Raw genomic sequence first — 18,087 nt, 5'->3', positions numbered from 1 at the left:
GTAAAATTTTTGGCCACTAATTTCAGTATTTAATTCAACGGTGTGACTCTGTTTATCTACTTTGATTTAGAGCTTTGAGGGTTAGTGCAAAGTGATTTTCATCTCATATATTTAGTTCTTGATTTCAGTATGAATTATAAGAAAAAAGCCAAAAGAGTCATCTTTAGCTGCAGAAGCGCAGTATTGATACTTCATGCACATTAGATGAAAATGGAATATGCAGTAGAGAAGAGAAAAGAGTGTGTTATCCTGTAAATTCTTTGGATTACTTACTGGTTTTTTTCAATTGTCTTTTCTTATAAACAGTAAAGATTACAGAAATATAATTGATTCTCTGTGCTTTTTGACTGGAAATTAAAATTCTCCGTGATAGTCTACACCATATAAATGTTGTAAATAACCGGCTGAATGCAGACGATCATAAAGCTGCTTCTTGCAACGATTGATATTTCTAGTTTTGCATCTTTTGACTTCTAAAGGCATTTTACTTTCTTGCCAGGATGTGGAACTAAATGGAATAAAATGTTATTTCTGCTGTATGAAATGAGGAAATGCACATTTTGTGGCAAATGAAATATTTCAATTAGGTCTTTTTGTTGTTATGAATAATTGTTTACTTTTGTTTCATCTGTAAGAAAGAGAGAGATGTGGGATTTGGTTGAGAAAGGTTACTGCTCTTTCCAATGTCAAGTGTTTAAGTTACACATTTGAGTTACTACTAAAAATATGGAGTGAATTTTGAAGCGGAATAAGATAAACCCTGGATTTAAGGGAGTGTTTTGGGTGTCAGATGAACTCTTTCGAGCTTTTAGGCAACTGAGGAATAAATCATTGTACCACCAGATGTTCCAGAGGGAGGTAACCAAATATGTAAAAATAACAGCTAAATCCAAGAAAATTTGAAAGATTCATGTGATTTATTTGCTGATAACATTATTAACACATACCTAGAATTAAGTGTTGTTATAGAAAAAATTTCAAACATGTACATATTTTTTTCTGAAGAATTTCTGCTAAGGATGGAAAAAGGTCAATAATCTCATTTCCCAGATGAGGGAGTTCATTTAATCTCTAAATTTTAGACACAGGGCCATGTCTTTTTTTTTTTTTAAACACCTTTATTGGAGTATAATTGCTTTACAATGTTGTGTTAGTTTCTTCTGTATAACAAAGTGAATCAGCTATACGTATACATATATCCCCATATCCCCTCCCTCTTGCGTCTCCCTCCCACCTTCCCTATCCCACCCCTCTTGGTGGTCACAAAGCATCGAGCTGATCTCCCTGTGCTATGCAGCTGCTTCCCACTAGCTATCTGTTTTACACTTGGTAGCGTATATATGTCAATGCTACTCTCTCACTTCGTCCCAGCTTACCCTTCCCCCTCCGCATGTCCTCAAGTCCATTCTCTACGTCTGCATCTTTATTCCTGTCCTGCCCCTAGGTTCATCAGAACCATTTTTTTTTAATATTCCATGTATATGCATTAGCATACAGTATTTGTTTTTCTCTTTCTGACTTACTTCACTCTGTATGACAGACTCTAGGTCCATCCACCTCACTACAAATAGCTCAAATTCGTTTCTTTTTATGGCAGAGTAATATTCCATTGTATATATGTGCCACATCTTCTTTATCCATTCATCTGTCGATGGACACTTAGGTTGCTTCCATGTCCTGGCTATTGTAAATAGAGCTGCAATGCAGAGCCACGTCTTGATCTCTAAGAAGGTGATGTTGATAATGGCCTATTGTCTGTAATACTCCACTATATACCCCTGTACATCAGACAGAGTATTTAAACTTGCTTCAGATTATGTATGCAAATTATGTATGTACAGATAAGATATCTACCTACAAACTATACCCAGCAGCCAAGGACCTTGGTTTTGGAAACTTTTATGTAGTTATAAATAATAAATTTGGTTCCGAATTATTAATCAATCTAAGGGAATCTCTGCTAACCTAAGCAGATTCTCTGCTAAGTTTCCATAAAGGATTTGTGTTTGTTTAAATGTCTACATTTCCCTCTCTGTTTGAATGGGGAAATATTATGTAAATTCTTTACATTTGATTACATGGTAGTTAAGTGAAAACATTGTTCATTTGCCTGAGGTTTGGAGCCTTTTAAAAATAGCTCTGTGTGATGCCTTATGTAAACCACTACCTTTCCTGTACTCTTCTCAAGTCATGTAACTTGTTATTTTTCGAGAATAATTATTGGTGTGGGGAGTGCTAATGCTATGTGTGTGTGAATAGTATTTTTACAACTTAGGAAAAGTTCATTTTGTCAAAGCTTCAGTTGGATGGTACTCTAACCCTCACTGTATTATGGGTACATCAGGATCCTGCTTGTGCTATGGAACTCTTGTGTAGGAATGCTTGGAATCTATGTGTTTTTTCTCACTTGCTTGGGAGGTAAGATATCTTTGGAGGAAAGTATCTGTTTACCTTGCCTTTTCAGTTATCGCTTATTCAGTAATAATTGGTAGTTCAGTTGAATGTATATAGATTGTTCTTTGTGTGCTGTACACATTAGACTAGACGTGTAGAAACATATTCCCTTCTCTCCAGAATTTAAAAAATACTCTCTTAGCTTAAACAGGGGTTTCATATACTTGAAAATACTTGGTTTTTTTCTTTTTTGGTTTTTCTGTATTTTATAATTTATAATAGTTCTGTCATAAAATATAAATGTTATGAGATTACTTGCCAGATCCCTAGCATAGCAGAAAACTTTGACCTTTTCTATCAAATATTCCACAGTAAGTTAAAATATCTATTCACTGACATGGACTAAATGCTCAGTAATCTATTAAGTAATAATTATTCAGCCCATGCTAGGTGTATCCACTGTGATATATAAAATTATTGCAAGGCCCACTGATCTGTCATACCATCTCTGGGTATGACCCTGGCAATAGCAATTCAGCTCTTATCAAACATGCTCCTTGGTGTCATTTCTATTAATGGAACTTTCTAGTATATTAATAACTGAAAAAAAATACCAAATAGAGTTTAAAAGTGTGATATATTTAAAATGTCTCTGTTTAACAAATTAACATTTTAATACATTCACAGAGTACCATGCAATACAATTGTACTTTTCACAAAATGGTAACAGGACTAAGAGATGCTGGTAGTTTTCTGGGGTGTGGTGTGATCTAGTAATGGGACCTGAGTTTATGTCTGTGGGATGGACTTTGTTTTTCAGTCCTCTGTATCTAGTGACTGTATTTTCCCTCACCTGGAGATAATGTACAAAGTGTACATTAGAGGCTATTTGTGAATGTGGGCGCAGCTAAATGGGCCTGGGGGATGGCTGGGACAAATCTCCAGTTTGCCATGACATGGAATTGCAGGCTGTGGGATGCCTGACGTAGGAACATGCAAGGGGAGGAGAACATGCACGGGCTTATTAACTGGCTGCCAATTTCCTGCGCAGTTATTTGGAATTAGACTTGATCCGGTACCTCTTCCAGCCCAGGACAATTTAGTCAGCCTCTGAATTGGAAACATTTTCCTCTTTTCTTTGGCCTTTTCCCAAAGGAATTGCAGTAGCTATTCCCCTTTAGATACTGCATACGGCGACTCGGGTCTAAGAGGTGTTTGAAAGTGTTTATGTAAGGGAAATGTGTTCTGCGGCAGGAGGGCTTATCAGCCTTTTGGATGAAAAATGACCAGGAAGAAGCACAGCCCACCTGAGAGCTGAATGGAACTAGACTCAGTACCCTACAGCGCCCTCACTAGGATATCTGAGGAAGGTCAAGAGCAAAGTCAGCGGGTCTTCAGGCAAACCCTGTTAGGAATGGCTGAGCCCAGGAGGCAAGCCTCAGTCCAGCAAGTAAGTGGACGTGGTGTGCAGGACAGTGCTGGCCAACAGGCCAACCCCAGGAGTCTGGTCAGGAAACCAAACTGTAAGCAGCCCTTACTTGAAAAGGACAGTATAAGGCGAAATCTGCAGAAGGACATTTCTGATCATCTGAGCCAGTACAGCTACAGGTACAGAGCGCCACCCAGCAGCCCTGTTGGGCAGGGTCCAGGGTCGATGGGGGCCACTGTTGATTATCTGCTTCCCTCTCCAATTTCCCCATTTATCCACAGCTGTCACTTATTTAAGGGGTACATTTTTTTTCCCATTCTCTTCTTCTCCTCTCTTTCCCCACCGCCCTTTTCTCTCTCCGTCTCTCATCCTCAGGAAAATGGAAAGGATGATTGATTAGAGAATTATTAACTTTCTTCAGTAATGACCCACTAAGGAGAAAAATTAAGCTAAATTTAAATTCTCCCTAAAGAAAGAAACTGCATATGAAGGAATACAATTTTTGTCAGGTTAGGGTGGATCTTGAAGGGCTACAAACTATTGAAATACCTAAGATTTGTTTCACCCCCTCCCCACAAGAACCAATTTTCTCCTCTTGGCAATGACACTGAAAATGCATAGAATGGAGGGAAGGAAGTGACCGTGTTTCCTGCATCGGCTCGTGAGCTCCAAGGCATCCACAAGGCCACCATCACTGGCAAGGTGCAGCACAGCCCTTAGAGCAGGCATGAGAAGGGTCCCAAGACCTCAGTCCTCCTTGGATCAAGAGGGAAGCTGGTGAGGGTGGACGTCTGTCCCTGGAGCTCCAGGTCTCTGAGGAGCCAGAGACCAAAGTCATGAGTTTCCTAGGGGATGATGCCTATTCATTGGCCTTCGATGGTAGCCTTGAGAACCACACTCTCTCTTCTGACGGAATTAAGAGTGTGGGCCTTTCAAGTCACGGAAACAGTAGAAAGAAAATAAATCCAAATAAAACAAAACTCCTGTGTACTCATCAAGAGGAAGAGAATGCTTAACATTCTGATTCTGTTTCTAGTATATGGATCAGTTATTCTCATGCTTTGAATGAAAAAAAGGAAGGTATGAGAACAGAGCCATAAATGATTTACTTTTCAGTCCAACAACAGAATTTTCACATGTTGTGCGTAAATATACACACACACACGTAGTATATATATATATATATATATATATATATATATATATATATATATATATATATAGACATATAGACACACATATATATGTAGTGTATATATGTCTATATATATATAGTCAAGTGGAACAACTCTGTCCATACAAAACCCTCAGTTTAGCTTTCTGATGACTTTCTTAGTGATTAACAATAACAGTAGCCATCAAAACCATGAATGGGCCCCCCCAAAGTAAACAATGCCATGTGAGTACACTCAGAAATCTCCCTACGTTGGGTCCCCTCTGGGGACTGAGCCGTACTCCAGTTCTTACCTCGGATTGCCAATGGCCTAATTAGTGTGCCAGCCCTGCTGTTTCTGTGTTGAATGCTTACTGTTTTCGCTTCTTGGCCTTTCCTTTCTGTATCCCCACCGCACAGATTAGGTTTTGGTGCTTTTCCGATAACAGGGCACAAGGGCTCAGAGGTGCTCACAGGAGGTAACTTAGCAGAACTTGGCCAGTTTGTGGAGGATTCACTTGGAGATATATTTTTCCTTTTTAAAATAGGAAACCTGCAGATGAACAGGTTGAAAGCCTTGAAGAAATTAGGTATAAGAAAATAAAACAGATAAGATAGAAAATAACATTGGGTTTTGATGAAAATGTCTCAACTATTCCATTGTTTGGCTCCAGTGGTCCTATTTCTAGATCCGTGCTTCTTTGCTTTCCCCAAAAAACTGCCTTGAAAATGTACCACTCTCTGCCCTTTTGGCCTCATTTGATCAGGAAGAGAAGGCTGAGAAAAGGAAGAAATTGATAAAATGTTTACGTCCCATGTCCTTTTACAGAGTGCCAGAAGTCGTGGTTTTGCTGAAAATACCCCAGTTAAAGTTATTAGACTTTTGTCCTAGTCTAATTATTTATAACATCTCCTTTCACTCTTAAAAAGTGCCCCAGTTTGGACAATAAACTATATGATCACCTTACATGTGAATATTTTTAAAAAAGAAATTACCCATGAATCATGTACTTTTCATTTCCTTTTTGCTTGTTGGTTACATCTGAAGAGGGCCAGCCTTAATTTTCAAGCAATTTTTTCATCTCTTCTGAAAAATCATTGGTTTCTATTAATATTAAAAAAAGACATTCAGATTTCTTTCAAGCTTGAGTTTCCAACCTCAGTAAGTAATTATCATTTTCAAAGAAAAAAAAAACCTAGGGACTTCTTTCTACATTATCTAATGTTATCACAAAACAGAGTACATTGGCAGTATTTAAATATTCTGGTTTTGAAAATCCGTGTACCCTGCTTTGGTTATTAACAGATTTGTTTTCTTTCAAGTGAGAGACTTTATAAAGTGACGGATGTACTATTTTAGGTAAGCATAAGTATTATGAATGTTTAACACTCTCTGCTTTGGAAGGCTCTAGAAGGGTTTGAATAATGTTTTAGATTAAGTGTTCATATCTGAGCTTTATCTCCCATTTTAAAAAAAGAAGCAAAACAAATACTTTCCAAATGCGAAGAGTTTATAAGAAAGTTCCCATGGTGCCTATGCCTTGACCTCAGAGAGCTTGCCCATACTTTATCTTTTAAGCATTTACGCTGTCTAGTGGAACTTGGCCCTGAAAGTTTCATCTAATAAGTGTATGAAAGTACAGTCTGTAACTGCTTTGATTACTCAAGGAGATGGGTAGTCTCTGCCTCATCCATATGGATTTATATTGTTACTATTTAACTTTTCCCCCAGCATGTTAGGGTATTCAGAGTATCTATCAATTAGTGCTGTGATAGGGTACAGATAGAGCAGTTCGTTGCATTGGAACTGAACATGGGAAGATTCTACTTTGAATGTCATTGATCTTTCCCCTTTTACTAGCATTGTTATATTTGACAAAAATAATTTGTCGTATAGAATGAAAAGAAATAATCTCTTTCCAAAGAACTTGTTAATATAAGGTTGTTTATTATGGAATGTCAAATTAGCCAATTTTTATTGAATATTAAGTATTGCATATAAAATATTGAACATTTATTGAATATTAAATATTGCATAAATCGAATTATCAAAAAGAAAAAACATCCATTTATTTTTAACTCCTCTACACTTCCACCTTGTTCCACAAGAGGAAGCTCACTAGAAATACATATGCTAAGAATTCAAATAAAATAACAAAAAAAGAATTAAAAGCAAAAAATAGAACTAGAAGAAATATGTTTTAAATTGTCCCAGTAACACTAGGGAATGCTTCATTTTCTGCAAAATGTTTTGCATAATTTTAATTAAAAAATGACAGTCTTAAAATTTAATAATAGAGTTGAAATTCATAAACAAAATTTGTGTGATTAGAAAAATTTGCCAGTCTGTTCTTAGAGAACCTTGTTTAGTGACTCAAGGTAAGATCCATTCTTAACACTGAGACTCTGTCTGTATACTCATGTGAATTGACCATTCTGACTGATAAGAAAGATATTTTCAAAATAATAAAGTTGATTCTAGATCAATTACTAGAATAAAAATTCCCTTTTGATCAAAATATGATTACATAGGGAAAAATAAACCCAGCTGCTAATGTACAATTCATGAATTAACCATAGATTACAAGATTTTTTTGATTTGGGCATTGATTTAGCATTGGTGGTTTTATTCTTTTTGAAACTAACCCTAGAGTTCCATGACATTCGATAATCTTTAATGTGCCGAGGCATAAGTCTGAATTCTGTATAATGTAAGGTTGGTCTGAGGCAACTAGTGACTTTGATAGTGAGCTTTGCCGGCCACTTGGCACTGTTAATCTCTCCCAATCTGTTTTTTTCCTCTGATTGTCATATATACTAACTCTTATTAAGTTCCCATATTTTATAGAGAAGATCATATGGTATCGCAGAGATTCATACAGGACACATCCTTCATTTAAAATATCCTATTTAAATATTCTAAGAGTGATACAAGCTTTTAAGGCAGCAGTCAGCCTGGAAATTATTCTTGCCCACCGATAGCCTGGGTGGTCATTAAAACCCTTCCTGCCTCTGCAGTGGAGCTGAGAAGGATAAAGGAGTTCCCAGGTCATGGTCGCCAGCGTGTTCCACGGAGCATGTGGGCATTGGAGGCAAACTGTATTTCCTGTATCTGTAACATTGTAGTTGAAGATAACTTTATAGTTTACAATCAGAACTTTGAAGAACTTCAGGAGATGGAGACTTCTCTGCAGTTGCTCTGTCAGCTTTGATACACAGACATAACCAATCTAGAATAAAGCAGCTAGACATAGATCAGCTGGGAACAGAGAACTATAGTGACAGGCAGTGGAAAAGTGGGAGAGGAAGATGTTTGCTCTCATCCCTCTAAAACTTTTGCAGGAGGCACTGAAAGCTGACATCAGAACTCTATCAGACTCTGCACCTGTGTATTATTTATTTGCAGCTGTGTATACATCTGTGTTTAAGTTAACTCCTTAGCTAGTGCAGAAAATGAATGGATTTTTTTCCCTCTTAAATCATCCCCTTTAATGTCTTTATAAAACTTTAAATGAAACAACTCTGGATATTACTAAGGACTGGTACCTGAAGTAGATCGATCCAGCTGGTGTTTGTGGTCAAGTTTCTGTGTCTAGGGTGGGCAAACCAGGTAGCAGCAGCCTTTACCTAGTGGTACCTGAACTAGGTCTGTTCTTGAGAGTGTGTGTGTGTATGTGTGTGTGTGTGTGCGTGTGTGTGTGTGTGAGAGAGAGAGAGAGAAAGTTACTCATATACACTGCCACCTCTCCATTAGAGCATATTATATAATAAAAAACCACCTGCACAAAAATGCAATGAACTTCAACCTGTATTTGGTAACTTAGGGTAGGTGTAACTTGTCATCCAAATAAGACAGCTCATTCAGAATATAAAGTTTTATGATAACCTGATTGGGCATGAAGTCCATGGAAAGTGTTCTAATGGTCCAAGAATAGCAGGCAGAAGTATTTCCATCACTGTCCCAGGATTTTGTTTCAGGATGCTAGAGGTCATTGCCACCCTGGATTTCATGCTTTTACTTATGTCTTGTTGAGTCACTCTCAACACAAGTGTTGAATGCTACTTTAAATAGCTTCTCAAGCCTACGCCACAGCAGTGCCAAGGACAGCCAAGTAATCCCAGCGCGGTGCCGAATGGGGTTGCTTGATTGGAGCATCCTTCACTGCAGGCCAACCTCAGGATATTTGCATATGAATGAAAGATCTTCCGACCTTCTGATCATTGTTTTATTTCGAATTAATATAAAACCTAGAGTGCGGTTTTGGATATTAATGTGCAGTTGTCTTATCTGGTGTCATCTAAATTAAATCCACAGCCAAATGTGTTCCTCAAATTAGTTTTGTTTTTAAACATTCATATTTTAGTTTATATCTTAGAGTTACCACTAAGACTCTGGCAACATTTTGTATAGGACTATCTAACTTATACATTGGTATCCAAACATGTCCTTTCAGCCAGACTTTGGTTGAATTGGAAAATAAATCAATGCCACTATCTATGAAGTATAGCAACAGATTTGTGCTGTGATAAATTAAATGTATTTCATTAAATCAATGGAAAATTTCGCTTTGGGAAACTAGCAGAGACCTGCATAATATCTTTAAGGTAAGCATCCTGTTCTATTTCAGTGCAGTTTTTAGCTTAAAGGCAGAAAAATATTGATAGACAATCTTGTTTTTCAGAAGGTGATAATTTGCTCTGCTATAGTTGGAATGAACTACCTATGCAATGAAAGAAAATATGAAACAGTAAGCTAGAATCTAGGATAACATGAATTTGCTCTTACATATTTGCTATGTAAAAAAGCTAGCACATTTTATTATATTTCTTAAATGAATTCTGCAGGTGTGAAAATTATTGTATGTTATAAGTAAAGTAATTGCATTATGCGTAATATTAAAATTCAAAGCAAAGGTCTGTTTTAAGCACTGGTATTTATTTTTCAAACTCTTGCTCATGAGCTATTATAAATATTTTAAATTGCATGGCGTGTTTACAAAGTGCTAATCACCTACACTTCGTTTTTCAAAGTTTTGTGTATAGATTATGCATGAGACAGCTTAAAGGGGAGCAAACTGTTTTGATAGGCACATTTTAACATTGTATCGGGTATGTTTACCTGCTCAAAAAAAGGAAATGTTATATTACTTTGGGTTCTGAAAAAATTGCTTTGGGTTCTGTGTTTCACTGTCTTTGTTAAGTTATCCGGCAAATGCCAAAGTGTTGATGAACTTTTCTACCCTGTTGCCCTTCGAGGCATACATCTGAAACTGAGTCCGAAGATCAGGTGACAGTCTCTGCCATTTATCAGACATTCTGACCTGGCTGTGATGGGGTGGCCACGGTGTAATTTTAGTTCAGAAAAAGATTCTCCAAGGTGCCGTATTGCCACCAGTGGGTACTTTGAAAATATCCAAATGCCTTTCTTATTGCAGCTCAGCCCACATGAAGAAATGCCTTTATTACTTCCTTCCAGCTCTTATTTCCTCTCTGAGGAGGCTCACCTTCCTCTCGTCCTCTTTGCTACCTACCTGCTTCTCAGCCCCTTTACCTGGGTCAGCACTTCCACGCGAATACAGAAGAAACCGTGTCCCCCTGCCCACTCCATATACAGCCCTGCAGGTCCCCTCCAGAGTCCTGCTCATCAACGCTTGTTTTGGTCACACCTTATTGAACAACTATTTGTTTCCATTTAATTTCCTTGGCTCCATCTGGATTTCACGTTTGTCTTTAGCCTGGCTCTACATCTTTTCATGAGATGATGTCTACCAGATTTCAGTGAAATTGGATGTAGTGAAGAGTCCAGATGAGAGAAGGTAGAGCAACCTAAAAAATCCAGACTTCATTTTGTCTTTAATTTATAAACAGGCATTTGTGTTCCTTTATCCTAAAGCATCAGAGCCTGAGAGTAGGTAGACTTTTTTCTTCTCGACTCTTTAAAAGCAGTGTCTGAATAGTACTTTTTCTCTGTTTGAGAGAATCTGATTCTTCACCCACCCTATGCCCTCTCTTAATCCATGAGCTCTGCCTGTGCAAATGAAGCTGGTTTTTCTTTCCACTCCCTCATAATAGTTGTCGCTATCTGCAGAGCTTTCTGTTTTGAGTAGAAATTTTACTCTGGGGAAAGAGACTGTAGTTAATTGATACCTGCTACAGTCACAGATGCTTTTCACAAGGCTATATTAGCTTCTGTTTTCAAAGTCCTCTGTGAGGTCTAGCTATAACTTCCTAATATCATCAGTGTTCCTGCTACCCTTTTACTCTGTCTCTTATCCTGAGCCATTTTTTTTCTAACAATATTGCTACCTTCACAACCTGGAAAAAATGAACCTCATTCCCTGAAGTCCGGAGTCATGACGTGGAGACCACATTTTCTTGTCCCTTCAGTAATTTGGATGACCTTCCTGAAAGGGCAGGAGGGAAAGAATTCGTATTGGGTGTCTGTTGTGTGTCATACACTGAACTTGGGGATTTTTCACATTGACCGCTTACAACAGAGGTCGGCAAATGTTTTCTGTAAAGGGCCAGATAGTAAATCTTTTCAGCTTGGGAGGCCATACAGTCTCTGTCACAACTACTCAACTCTTTCTAGTGTGAAAGCAGCCAGGCAACACGTAAAGAAATGGGTGTATCTGGGTTCCAATAAAACTTGACAGCGGGCTGGATTTGGCCCATGGGCCATGGTTTGCCTACCGCTACTTTATATCAATGCCTTGAAAAGACATCATAATCCCATTATACAGTTAAGAGGGCTGAAACCCAGAAATATAAAATTTGTGTCTCTTGTCCCTCACCAAGTGGCACACTGGGATCTGTATCCCTTCCGTCGGAAACCTGGCTTCCCCATAGTTCTTCTTTCTGTCCAGTTGTATTTATCATTCCTTTCTCATCATTATCCAGTGTTCTTGTCACTGCCCAAGAGTCATTGAAGACTTTGGTTTATGACCAAAAATCATCCTCCTACTGCACCCCTTGGGTGTCACGCAGGACAACTACCCATCATTCAGTTCCAGCTTAAATTTTCCCCATCTTGAGCTCACTTAGCACAGGGAGGAGACTACCTTTGGAATCTTGAATGCTGATTACAACCGTGGAGCCTTCCTTTTCCCCCTAAATATACACTTGGTCCCTCCTGCAAGCTCCATCGCCTTTACTTACCCCATTCTTTCTCTTTTAAAAAAATTTTTATTTTATTATTTTCTTTTACTTTTATTTTATTTTTTCCTACTCCATTGGGACCACTGGATCCACTGCCGTGGTCCAGGCCTTGATCATCTCTTACTTGGATTGTGGCTATGTCACTAACTGGACTTTCTCACTTCATTTTCCCCCCAGTTCTCACCTATTCTTCATGTAGCCAACAGAATTACCTTTAAAAAACATGCCTCTGATTGGGTCAGTTCTGAACTCTAAACCTCAGTGATCTCTCGTTGCCTGCACCCTAGTTCAAACTCCTTAGCGCTGCGTTTAAGACTCTTCCTATCCAACCTTCCTATCCAGCCACATGCCTTACCATTCCTCGTACACTGTGCTCCAGTTATTCTAACCTGTCAACCATTCCTGAAGACAGGGCTCCAGTCTAGACAGGTATCTACTGCACTCAACAAGCAGTCCATCCGTCCAGAGGGGGACACCTTTTTTCTCATTTGCACAGCGTGCCTTGTAAACTGGCTACAGCTACACCTGTACACACTTGGCATGCTCCCGTGGCCGCCACTGCTTTCCTCATCTGGAATGCCCTTTGCCCCTTCTCTGTTCTTCCTTGTGTCTCAGCTCAGATGACCCTCTGCTGTGATGTCCATCTGACTCTCCCCTCTGTTTTCCCCTAGCTCTTTCTTCATACTTGTAATCTAGAGATTCTGTCTCTGCCTGTCACCTCCTCAGCTAGGTTGTCACACTTGAGGGACCAGACTACGAGCCTTCATCTTCAGTTCCTGACACCTAGCACTGTTCCTGGCCACTCCGTACCTGCCAGCAAATGGCACTGAAGGGCAGACGTAACGGCAAGACCAGATGTTTCATAGTATTTCTATTTCTTTATGAAGATTAAACAACGTCGGTAGAGCTTGAGGATCTCATCCCAGTGATGAGACCTGAATAATGCTGTTTGTTTTAGGCAGTTCAAGGAAGCTGGATATCTTACCCATTTTAAATGACTTTATGTTTTTGAAATAGGCTGACAGCCATAGATGTGGTTTTTCCATTTTGACTCTGTATAAATTCTCCATCTAGAGTAGCATGTAGGCTGCTCTGTATGCTACCGAGTTTATGCAAAGAAAGGCATCAGGTGCTGCTGAAAGGCAAGCTTTCCGAGGCTTTGCTAAGATTGCTCATTTTATCTGAACTGCAGGTTCTGGAAACTCTTGTCCTAGGTGAAAGGTAGCCTGTGTGTGAACCAGGGGAGGAGGGCTGGATCTGGCCCCCAAGGGACGGGCAGTCCTTCCGTGCCCTCTAGAAGATGGATAGATCCTTTCATTACATTCATTCAGCCTCCCTTTGGAGGACCTTGGGCCCAAGTTGTGTTATCCCATTACTCAGGAAAGTCACGAATGTGGATAATTCCAAGATTTGAGTTAAGACAGATCTCCAATATGATGTCTTTTTGTAGGAATATGAAGAGAGTCTGAAAAAATAAATTCTTAATGGCATGATGTAAAAAGGGAGATCAGGAATCTTTGTTTTTACTACAAAAGCTAAAAGAATCATAATGGTGTCAATTTAGGGGAGAACTTACTTTTATTTGTAATCCAAAAAGATATTTCCTGGAAACTTCTAGTTTGAGGGTTTTAAAAAATAGAAATGAGGCATTCTTTTTTGTCTCAAAATTGCTTGCTGTCAGCATGCCACTTGGTCATCAGGCATGTTCAAATATTATTCTGATATTTCACCGTACTGATGGGATTTTCTAATTTGATTTTTTAGAAAGAGCCTTTTTAAATTTCCTAGTCTCTTAGGAAGTAGTTTTGACATGTTTCAATTTACTAATCCATGAAATGATTGGTTGAAGAGCTACCTTGTATATAAGAAACTTTTAAGCCTTATATATGTCTTCTAAGAATTTTAATGAGATAGCTGCTAAGAGTAAATTTGTTTTCATTTGTTAACGCCTTTGACTTTATCACATCTCAGTTTTTAAGAGTTTTTAGTAACATTGTATTATAATTTAATTCTGCAATTCGACTGCAAAAAGAAACAGTCAAGTTAAAGTATTTTTCCAGTTCTGCCGTTATTTGTGCACTGACCAGAGGAAAAGGCATCTTTGAAGAGATCGTTGAGATTATATGGGAGACAAACTTGATAGATATAAAATGATCAGAGAATGTTCTTTATCACCAGGCGTTTGGCATTTCAGAGGAAGGATCGAATTTTGTCAGTTTTTAACAGGTAGGGAAAGCTTTGTAAAAGAGAATTAAGTAGGAAGGATAGAAAAATATTTGGAGAAGAGGGAGAAAGCATGAACAAAGGCAAAAAGAAAGGGATTAAGGTTCCTGATGCAGGCATGGGACATCAGGAAAGCTGTCAGGAGTAGGAATTGGGGTCGGAAGGGTCAGGCAGGGCCATGTACTGCTCTGGCTTGAGCGCCCACCTGAGAGTCTGCACCCACACAGAAGGTCCTAGGTGGGTGACGTTTGGGCCTGTACGTGTCAGTGGCTGGTGGGAAGCTGCAGGGTAGGTGGGGTGACCCAGTGATGAGAAGCACAGGCTCAGGAGTAAGATGAACTTGGGATGGAGGGCTGACTCTGCCACTTAGCCAACTTGGTGACCTTGCTGAGCCTCAGATTCTCAGCAGAATAGTGACAAGGATCCCAATCTGTACCCAATACAGTTATTGTGAAGATTAAATGGCCTAATTAGCTGAATCCCTGGTCCACAAGCCCACCTAGAATAGATTACATGTGAGTGTTATAATTCTTATTACTATTATTACTCAAAAGAATTCATTTTGAACTATCACCAAGAGGAATTTTTTTCCCCCATAAATTTTGGGTATTCTTCTGTTGCACTTCAAGTAATTTTATTAGACTGTGAAGACAACATCCATGTATAGGGAATAAACTATTTTCATCTCATTTTTATAATCGAACCCTTGAAAAGCAGCAAATTAAATTAATGTTTATTGATTTATCCAAATTTCGTGAGAGTGATACTTGAGATAAATGGAACCTGGAATACAAATTAAAATTTAAATCTTAAAAAGCCTGTTTTGGGGAAATGGGTCCTATTAATGGAAACGATGAAAATGAAAGAATGAACTGACCATTCCAAAGTTTGATTACAGCATAGCCTTTGTGTTCATTGCTCTTCGCCTGATGGTTGCCTTCATGTTAATCACCAGCATTAATATAACTGCCTGGAAGTTGAGCAGCTGTAAATAGCTCTATTCTTGTTCCCAGACAGTGCCTGTGCTTTGGGAGAGGGAAATGATCAGACTACCACTTTGTGTTTTCTGGTTGGGCTCACTGACTCCTATTTCTTATCGAAGTATCTGTTAGTAGGGTATGAAATTGAACACGGATCATTGACCTCCTAAAGGCCTGTCATTATGACGCATTAACAGTAATATATTTGATTGCAAATAATTATTTGGCTCAGGAAGAATTGGACTCAAAGTAAATGTAGTCTCAGCCATCAAGTTTTCCATGCCGAACCTCAAAAACTCCCAAGTTTGTTAGAAATGTTATAACTTGGGAGAGGTTAGACGAACACTATCACTCGTGGCAAATAAACGGTTTTTAACTACTAGTTTTTCACGAAGAGTGACATTTTCTGCTCATAAGATTGAGACAAGTGTTTGGAACAGCATTTGTTCCTTGATGTGTACATTTAAAATAAAATAATAAAAATTCTTTCAAAATCAAAACATCAGATTTTAAAATTGAGATTAGCCGTTAAAAAATCGTCTTCTTGGGCTTCCCTGGTGGCGCAGTGGTTGAGAATCTGCCTGCCAATGCAGGGGACACGGGTTCGAGCCCTGGTCTGGGAAGATCCCACATGACGCGGAGCAACTGGGCCCGTGAGCCACAATTACTGAGCCTGCGCATCTGGAGCCTGTGCTCCGCAACAAGAGAGGCCGCGATAGTGAGAGGCCCGCGCACCGCGATGAAGAGTGGTCCCCACTTGCTGCAACTAGAGAAAGCCCTTGCACAGAAACGAAGACCCAACACAGCCATAAATAAAAATAAATAAAATTTACAAAAAAAAAAAAAATCGTCTTCTTGATTAAGAACATTTACTACCAGGCCTCGTTTTCCCTAAATTATTCAATGTATCTTACAGAGATATATAACACAACAGGATAATAAATGACTGAATGGATTGTAGGTAGATAGATCGATTGATCAATCAACTAGATGGAAAGATAGACTAAATAGATAGAATAGATAAATAGAAGGAGACTAGATAGATGATAGATGGATAGATAAAAGACAAAAAGGAAATATGGGTAGAAAAATAAAGAGGAAACTGGAGTGACTAACCTATAAAATATTTATGACACAGGTGCCTATTATAATTGGTGGGGGAGGGCAACAGGCTTTGAGCATTCTTAATGCTAAAGCAAACAGGAAAACACATAAAAAGAACAAAATTATGTAAAATCTGGACTTTGCAGGCAGGAAAGGGAGGAGGTGCGTATGGTCAGCTCTTCAGATGACCATTATTTTATCGAACAAATATTTACAGAGCAACCACCAGGCTCTCTGTTCTAGGTGCTGGAGAGCAAACCACAAACAGAATGGATACAACCTACTGCCACCACTATGATATTTACATTCTAGAGGGAGGGGACAGATAATAAACAGAATAAATGCATAACTGTACAACATTAAAAAGTGGTCAGTGATATGGGGGGAAATAGAACAAGAAACAAGGTTAAGGAGTGACTGGGGTCTGTCTGGTGGTTTCATTTCAAATCGGCTTTCCAAGGAAGGCTTCACTGAAAAGGTTATTTCTGAGCAAAGTTCTGAAGAAATGAAGGATGCCTGTGGATGTCTGGGGGAGAGGGTTACAGGCAGCCGTGGAAGCATGACTGACAGCAGTGGTCCTCAGCATGGGGTGATTTTATCCTTCAGGAACCATTCGGCAATGTCAGAGGGAGTTTGTGGTTTTCCACTTTTGGAGGAGGGGTGCTGCTCTCATGTAGTGGCGGAGGACAGGGTTGCTGCTAAGTATCCTGCAGTGCATAGGACAGCCCCCGTGACAAAGAACCATCTAGCCCAAAGTGTCAGTAGTGCCGAGGTTGAGAAACCTGGGCTACTGCAAGGGGCGTGCAGCGCAGTGAGCCTGGGGGAGCCTTGGAGGAGATGGGCTCAGAGACAGAAAGGGCGTCCAGGTGCTGGAGGGCTTTGTCAGATCGTCCCAGGACTTTCAGCTTGTCCCTGAGGGAGAAGGGGAACCCGGGGCAAGTTCCGAGCAGTGGTGATCTGACTCACAGTGTCACGGGCCACCCCCCAGCTCCTGTGCTAATAAAATTTACGAGGGGGAAAGATGAAGCTGGAGACTCTTGTAATAATTCTCTAGAGAGACCAAATCATAGTCAATGACAAAACTATGAATGAGTATGTTATTTATTCAACAAAATAGCATCCAGAATATTTACATTTTGTGTCTTTCATCTTAAAACCGAGGTTTATGAGTACATTATCTTAGCCACCCATTTTTTTTAAACTATGGAGGAAAAATTGCTGCCAAAATTTAGGTTTCAACAGATAATAGAATACCTCGGGGAAAAAAAAACTGCTTTCATGCATAAATCAGTCTAAGGATGCTAGTAAAGGTAGATTTGTCCTCAGCCATCCTTATAATTAATTAACTTCTTTGGTGCTGTCTAAAAAAAGGAACATTTGGGAAAAAATAAAACCAGGCACAGATGAATCCAGATACCTTTTTTAGGGGCATCTAAGGAGGTTTGCTTAAAAAAAAAAAAAAAAAGTCAATCAGAGAAGATAGACAAATGCAGGTTTAAAAAAAAAAAAAAAGACAAATCTAGACACAGATAAACATGAGGACCTCCACAAAAGCAGGGAAGCCCCAAGTCAAGGAAATGCCCTGGACCTTATTTGGCTTCAGTGCCTGGAATGAGGCTCAGAGCTGACATTCCTGAGGGCCTTCT

General features: G+C 39.1%; 1 protein-coding gene across 1 annotated transcript in view; it reads left to right on the top strand.

Moving 5' to 3' along the window:
* KCNB2 (potassium voltage-gated channel subfamily B member 2) overlaps positions 1-18,087 on the top strand; it is a 394,577-nt gene that overhangs the window by 27,617 nt on the left and 348,873 nt on the right. The gene's annotated exons all lie outside the window — the stretch shown is intronic.

Source organism: Balaenoptera musculus, chromosome 17 (genome assembly GCF_009873245.2).
Source record: "Balaenoptera musculus isolate JJ_BM4_2016_0621 chromosome 17, mBalMus1.pri.v3, whole genome shotgun sequence".
In the NCBI taxonomy this organism is placed as follows: domain Eukaryota; kingdom Metazoa; phylum Chordata; class Mammalia; order Artiodactyla; family Balaenopteridae; genus Balaenoptera; species Balaenoptera musculus.
This window is presented reverse-complemented; position numbering and strand designations above follow the sequence as displayed.